An 8,618-nucleotide genomic window follows, 5' to 3' on the forward strand; every position below is an offset into this window, starting at 1 on the left:
AGTCGATGGGAGTATTTTTGAAATAACCATCGCATTTAATTAATTGTATTCTTAAGACGAGCACACACAGACGATGGGGGATATTTGTGCAATCATTTCACATTTTTTTAATACTTTTGTTTCAGAATGCAATTGTTTTGCTCTGGCTTCGGGATGTAGCGCCCTGCCTCATTTACCCGGGACGAAGATAGGAAAGCTGGAATGTAATATCTTATATCTACAAGCTTTTTTAAAGAGCTCGTAGAGCCATAAAATAGGTGATCTTTTTATATCTTTGTAGCTCTCAGCATATTTAAGGCAATAGATTGCTTAGTTTGTTTTCTTTCAATTTTCGGTAAGTTTCAATTGTTCTTTATCGAACGATATTTTTGAAGTTACCACCGAGATATTGTCTGGAATTCTTATTGACCAGGTTTTCTGTATGGAACATTATGGAGTCTGGTGAACATCATTTCATTTTGCTTTGATGTTTGTTCTTCTGTAAATACTCAATATATTAAACTCGATGATTTTCCTTCAATTTTCTGTGTTAAAAGCTGCACTTTCTTTTTCCTCAGGCAGAGAAATGTACCTTTATCTTGTCGTTTGCAGGGGTTTACATTGGCATTAGTTAAATTTTCAAGTAGTTGCTTTGCATGTGCTCAGTACATGCTCGTGGTTACTGATTCTTGCCCTTTCCAGGACTGGCAACTGCAGTGTCAGTTTAAGGCGTTGTTAACAAAACCATCATCCATAATGGTATGTTTGAGAATAGCTTTGGACTGCCCTATCTTAACTATTCTTATGCTATTTGAAATAGTATGCGGTCAAAGTTGTATGTTTGGGGATGCATCATTGACTAAATTAAAAAAAAAAAAAAAAATACAATGATTTTTTTTGAAATTTTCAGCATTTGATCTTTATGATATGTATATTTTGTGATCGAAAATAACAAATTTTTAAAGAAAATTTCACTGTATTTACGTCATTCTGAAAAAAATCATGTTTGACTTTTTTTTTTTTTTTGGTCTTTGGTGCATTTTGTTGGGAGATTAGCCATCACCTATGTTTGGCTTGGAGTACAACTTGATTTAGACAATTTTTTGAGAGGGTTGGGTTCGTTGATAGATAAGATAAGATAAGATAATGATATTAATGTCCAACAAAAGATCGAAAAGAGGTCTATGGGACTGAAATATAACAACAGTGAGGCTGACACCAGTGGGAGGACACAAAGGTGTCTGAAAATAAACAAATACGACCAAAGCAATAACAATAAAAAACAGAGATAGAAAAAGTGCAAGGAGTCTTTCTTGGACAAAAAGAAATCAGTTTTGAATGATACACATGCCGATGTCATAGAAAAATATATAAAATATATACATATGTGCAACAACAACAAATTTCAAACCACTAGCTATTAATAGTCAAATTTTAGGGAACTTGAATGTCATGCTATTTAAAGTTCAAAAAAAATAATCTAGCGTCAACAATCAGCCGTTCATTGACTGAATATGAGGGTGTCATCACCATCCATATTAGATAAATCATATAGTGGTGAAATAGATTGACCATAAATAGGGTTGTTGGCACTACTACTAGCATTGGCATTGACACTCTCTTGTTCGCTAGTTAGCTCATAGTTATTGTCAAACATTGAGTGTTGCAAACTGGGCAATAGAAGCATTGAAGTATATGTTCTCACTTGATATCTCACATCCTTTTGTCCCCTTCCCTGTGATCAATTTTTACTTAAATTCCTTGTTTTGTGTAAGGAGTGGCAAATTTGATTGCGTATCATCAAGTCCTCTACTGTTTTTGAGGTCTATTGTACTTTATTGAGGGAATGAAATAGGATGCACTTCAATTCCTTTTTATTGAAACAATTAGAAAATTAAGAGTTAGTGAATGAAAGGGAGTGTACTATGATTCCTTTTTGATGGAGACAAATTAACAATGTATTGAAATAATTAGAAAATTAGGAGTTACAAAATTAAACTAATTTTTTTAAACATCAATATAATTCAAAGATTGTTATTATTATTTTTAATTACAATAAGATTTTGGTAGCAAGAGGTTGCAGTATGTATGATTTGCTAGGAAAGTACCGCCAATTATGAGCACTAGCCATATACTTGTTCCAAAAAGCATCAAGGTCATAGTTGTTGAATCACACAAAACCTACAAACTCAACCTTGATTGTATCTCACTTCAGTTGAAATTAAATATCCCCTTGTATTCAATGAGGGACTTCAAGATCTCTATATGGGATAACTCTTGTTAAAAAAGGGACTTGAACACTCTGACATTTGGGACTTAATGCGAAGGCAAGAAGAGTAATCATTTTTTCCCTTCTCTTTCTCTTTACAATGTTTTTGTGTAGTTCTTTGGAGAATTTGTTTTTAGGATCAAGCTCCTTTGCATCTATGACTATCATCTTCTCAATCATTTTTTTATGGAGGTTCAAACTTGCTAGTAGGGCTATCCAGTAAAGGCATGAAGTCTATGAGCAGCCTAGTCCCAACAAGGGTCACTACAGAGAATTTTTGTTATTCACAATGGGAGCATAGACCTATAGGCTAAAACCTCTTTAGTTAAGAGCCAAGGACCGAAGGGTATCTATTCTACCAAATTTGATAGGGCACAATCCCTACATCATCCCTTCTCAAACATTGAGTTGCTTCCATCTCTACTTCATCCAATCAAGGTCTATCCATGTTGGTATAACAAATCATGCTTAATGTGGGCTTGGATAAATTGGAGATATACTCTATACTATCCCACTAAATGTCATCTAGGACCATTCTCGTAACCCTATTTGCCCTTGCTGTGATAGATTGCCTCCACATAGACCAATTTGAGCTAATGACAATGTTGGAAATTGTCTAATAAATGTCCACAAGTCTCCTCAACACAATTGTGTTGGAGGAAAATTTGGTCTCAATAACCTATTTGAAAATCAAAATATATTTAAAAAAAAGAAAAAAAAACAATATACTAAAGAGAAACATATTATTTAACTCACCTTCAGTAGCTTTAATCCCAAAATGTTCTAAATATGACTTGTGGCATACAGTAGTTGGCAATGAACATTTGGATCTCTTTGTTCTTAATACACCTATTTGATGCAATCAATTTTTTTGTGAATTCTCTCTAGCATTAGGTTGAAGGATTGGATAATACAAGGTGTCTAAAATGTATAAATAGCACAACTTAACAAAAAACCCAACAACTCTATAGATTCTAGCATCACGTGTTATAAAATGCACAACATTTAAAGGGTGCAACTCTTCAATGTCTTGACAAAATATTCACAATTAGTGCAACAACCTTTACCTCTCTTTCATAACCCAGTGCTCTAAACAACATTGCCCCATTGGAGGACATTGCAATCCTTGGAAAAATGGTCAGCACTCTTGTCAGGATTCATGACAAGAGACTAACCGCCTCCTATGGATTCTATAAGTCTAATGATTGTATTCAATATTGACATATTGATATTTTGGTGCACTGGTAACCACACTTGTAATAAGGGGTATTAGAGCTTGGTCACAAGTTTGAATTTCCTTGGGTGATGCTAAGGGGGAGTTTGCTTGTAAAATTGTCAATGCTCCTTTTGGGATTCATAACAAAGGACTAACCACCTCCTATGGAATCTATAAGTCTAGTGGTTGTATCTAGCATTGACAAGTTGAACTTTTGTGCAATGACAACCATACTTGTACAACAATAACATTGATCAATGAGTGATTTTATTTTGGATCTTTCCATCCATCAGAGTTTATAGACACCCTTGTTTTGACCCACAAACATCTTATGGGCTTTGCTTGTCTTTATAATAAGATCAATAACTAGGCATGATACTCAAATAGGGGATGAATTATCCTAACTGACAAGCTATTTTTCGTTTGTGAAGAGTCATTTAATCATCATACCCAAGGACATTTACTTGAAATGGGACTGCACTATGTATGCACTAAGAACCAACTTTAACCATGGTATACAAAACTTTTTCTTGAAAGCAAGATCTATTATATGGTTGCAAAAATAAACACTTGATTGAAATAACTTAATTGAGCTACATAAAATGACTGCAAAGGTAAAAGTGGAAAGATGACATTATTCTAAATGGTGTTCTTGCTAAAATCAGTGTGTAACTACTCAATCATCTTTGGTTGTAGAAACATATAATTATTATAGCTGAAAGTGCTTATGACTGTAGGAAAGAAAACCACTTTAATGTAAGAAAGAAAATATACTAACATGTATTATTCACCAAGTGGGCCCCCCTCGAGTGAGCATCCAAAAACTCCATCACACATAATAGATTATCAAAACATCCCTTTATTGATATGGAACAAGTTGATACATAACACTATAAAAAAAGAAAAAGAAAAATATAATTTATTGCTTTTTAATCCTCGACATTCTCCTTGCATAAGACATGAGTATCGTGTTTAAAAACATGTCCTTACTTCTTAAGTAGCCTCACCATGAGAATAGGTGAGTACAATTATTTCATCCTAGGAAGTAGGAACATAATTATTACAAACATAGATTGTTTCAATGTCATACACTCACCAATCTAGCTTCTACTACCTCTTGAATGTTCTCAAACTTAAGGATGTTCCTTCAGACTTAAGTTCTTTTGGTTGTCACTATCATTTGACTATAAATTGATTCTTAAGCCATCTCCTTTTGTTGTAGGACCAAGTCTTCTCTCAACTGATTCAAACATCTTTCTTGTAACATTATTCCCAATTGATGTCTTGCATCATAAGTGCTAAACAAAAAACAAGAAGAAATATGTTCATACATGATATGTAACATATATTGATTTACTAGATGATTAAATATCGATCAAAATATATTCTTAGGATATTTTGTATAGATATATGACATAGACTGAAGATAGATTATTCAACAATAATTTTCAACCATTCCGTGCAACCCCGCCCACGCCCCCCCCACTTTCAAAAAAATTTAAAAAAAAATCATGAAGAATAAGTCTTAGTGGTTGGATGCCATTGATTGAAGGGAAATAATATAAGTCTTCTTAAAAATACAAAACATGAAGAAAAACACTAAGGATGTTACATATAGCTAGACCTAGCAATTTTCTATCAAAATATAGGTAATACTTTTGTCTCGTTCGTTTACCCCTTACTAAACTAGTGTTGGTCCTCTTGTATTGAAAATTTCTTCACCCCAGCATGCATCCTGAAGGTGTTGATTCTAGTTTCTCCACTACTAGAATTTCCAAGGCTTCAATAGAAACCCTTCTTGGAGTCTAGCCTTCCTATTCTAGCATCCTCTATTGGCATAACTAATACTACTGAAATGAGGAAATATATTGCTAGTTTGATGATGTGTCTATTATGTTGTTTTCATTGTTGTCAATCATCCATTCTTGGTTGACTATGTCCTTGATGTACTAAGTCATGATAAAATAGATGAAGTGAGATTTATGTTGTGCATTATGGTGTGTAGTTGTGCACATAGTTTCTAGAAGTGTTTATAATGCTATCTCTACAATCACACATGTCCATGATAAGTCTAGTTCAAGTTATAGGAAGTTTGATGAAGACAAGAAATTGGTTCACAATGCATGAACAAGAATAGAAATGGAGAACAAGATCTAATTGATATATTTTACATGAATAGAATCAGGTGTTGTAATTGGAGGTACTTAATCTCTATGATTTTATTGAGTTTGTTTTTGCAACCATGTCAAGATTGGTGATTGATGAACATAGTTATAGAACTTTGATGTTTTGACAGTAAAGAAGTGAAGAACAATGAAGAACTATTAGTTAGATTCTTGATCAGTAAAGACAATTTTTTTTGTGAGTCCACCTAAAGATTGAAGGATATGTGATGATGTGTCCAAAATAATGTTAAATGTCAGGTAACACTTTTTTCAGTCAATTTTATTATTGACTCATGAAGAGGTGCATGAACCCAGGAAAGTGTAATACATTTCAACTCTTGTTGTCAAATGGATGTGCGATTGGATCTTGATGTTGACACAATATGGAGAATAATTTAAAATTTCTTGGAGGACTTCGAAGGAGGGGAATATGGATTTCATACAAAGTGTTGAGGCGATGTATAACCCTATTTGATGAAATGTATTAATATCATTTTATGTATGAAAGAAAGGAGAAGAATGTAGAGATCATGTGCACAATGGTGACAGATCATGAATCAAGCGATGTGATTCATAGGATTGTATTATGCATGCAAGGAAGAAGCGTGTGCTTGATTGAATCTATATAAGCAAGACAAGAGTGCTATTTTCAAACCACTCTACTCTTTGTTCCCTAACAATTACAAGCTAAATCCTTTAATCGAGTAGATCATAATAATTTTTTATTATAAATCCTTTAATAGGGGAAAACTTTAACTAGTGTTTGAAGTCCTTTTACAAGGCTAATCCTAACAAGGTAAAGTTCTTAATAGGGAAAACGGGAAACCCCTTAACTAGGTGGCTTCTAATAGGGCCAATTATTAATATGAATTATTTTAAAATCCTAACATGGCTAAGCTCTTGACTAGATGTATTTGTAAAGAGTGCATTCATATTCGTGGGCATCAATCCCACTATGGTTTTCACTCGAATTGGGTTTTCACAAGAAAAATCCTTGTGTCATGTGTTTGGATGATTATTTTTTGTTGCATGTTTCATTATAAGAACAAATCTTTATTGCATGAATGTGGTGGTGGTTTGAAGGAAAAGTTTATTCAAATCTGAATTTTGATAAGTGGTAGATTACTAATTCACACATCCTTGCTCAGTAAACTTGGGGCTTGTTTATTCCAATAATTGGTATCAGAGCTTAGGTCCTCTTGATGATAAGCTTAACCACTTGAGGCAAATATCCGAGAGTTAAGATGTTGGGAAAGGAGATCCTAAGTTCACAAAGGATAATTACCTAGTATGGGTTGATAAGATGGAGTTGTATATTAGACATATGGGTGATCGATACTTGAAGCATGTTGAAGCATAGTGCACTATACCTCAAGGAACCTGTTGAGATTTCTTTTTGCACGATGCTTAATGAGAGAAATCCTTTCGGATCTCTCTGTTAAAAAAATGATCAATGACCAACTATAAGGTTCTAGATGGCTATTTTTCAACCTGTTGGGTAACTCAATTGAAGATAATGTGTATGTTCACAAGGAGACCTTTATTGGTACCTACCAATTTGCACACTTGTTGCTGAAATGTAACAATAGAAGAGATATATTTTTGTATTTTCTATTTTATGATGAATGCAATTTTATCAATGCAACTATATGAATTCCTATTTTAACCAAGTGTTTGCAAGTAAAAGAACAAAGATGATCCTTTCTCCAATTCATCACAACAACAAAAATCGTTAACATAAGACAAACACTAGAACTAAAAGATCACACAATCATAACAACACAATAAAACTAATTGGCTACATTATTATTCATGAACATGCATTCACAAAATTAACACGCTTTGGCAAGAAAAACTGCACCCAGAATGAGAGCACCAATAACATATATTATTGGATCAAAATAATGGCATAGAATACATATTACATCCATGTATTTAAAAGAAAACCTCTCCTTTTTTTTGAGTTAGGAGTGAGAGCTCTTCTAATGCAAACATTATGCTAAAAACTAATAAAATAAAGCTAACTACATACAAACTGACTCTCTAAATGGTGCTAAGTAGGTCTCCACCCTTGTTTATATCAATTAATGGGTGCATGATCCTTTACATGACTTAAAACAATAAAATAATGAGAAGATAGAAGCCATGAGATGATTTGGGAGTCTTTGAGACCTCTAAAAATGGAAGCTTGACCTTCTCTACATGTCTCTAGGAGTTGAACTACCATCAAAATGCACTGCCAATGCATGTAATGCTCTAAAATAACAACTAGGAGTTAACTGTCGATGCACTACTTCTTATTCAAAATTGTTGGCGCACCTCTAAGAAAAGTATACCTTAGAAAAATGCACCTTCAAAAATCACACCTTTGTACTTGTGCATCTTAGAAAAATGCACCTGTGTGCCTTGGTAACAGGATCCAAAAATATAAAAATTCTTCAAGTGTCAAAACTTGATTTCCAACATCTGAGTTTTCTTCCCCTTTATACCATAATGATGTGTGGATGTTTCCCTTTGCACTTTTCAATGGTAGAGGTGATTTTTTGAGGAGATAATGAGTCTAAAGCTTCATACTTTACCCTCAGTTCCCTGTGGAAACCATGAAGTGTGACTTCTTAAGCATTTCATGGAACTTGAAAGTCATGATTTTGAGTGCAATCTTAGTTGCTATAGAAGACAAGGAAGCCATGGTAATGTCCAAGACCTCAGGAAGGTTGGGAGGGGGGCTGGCTCTAGATGTTTTAGATATGTGAACCTACACATCTTTAGAGAGAATTCATTCACCAAATCTTCAAATTGTGCACCTACGCACCTTCACACATGCACACCTTCGCACCTTCAAAGAAGTGTGCAAAGGTACTCAGTTCACCAAAAAATCAAAGTTCTCAATTTTGACAACATTTTATGGGTTTTTCTCAAATGGCATTTTGGATCACTCTTCTGTACTTATTTTGATATTTTTGATGATTTAGGCCCATTTTCACACCTT

The sequence above is a fragment of the Cupressus sempervirens genome, chromosome 2 (genome assembly GCF_028749045.1).
Source record: "Cupressus sempervirens isolate cs-2001-9-10 chromosome 2, ASM2874904v1, whole genome shotgun sequence".
NCBI classification, from domain to species: Eukaryota; Viridiplantae; Streptophyta; class Pinopsida; order Cupressales; family Cupressaceae; genus Cupressus; species Cupressus sempervirens.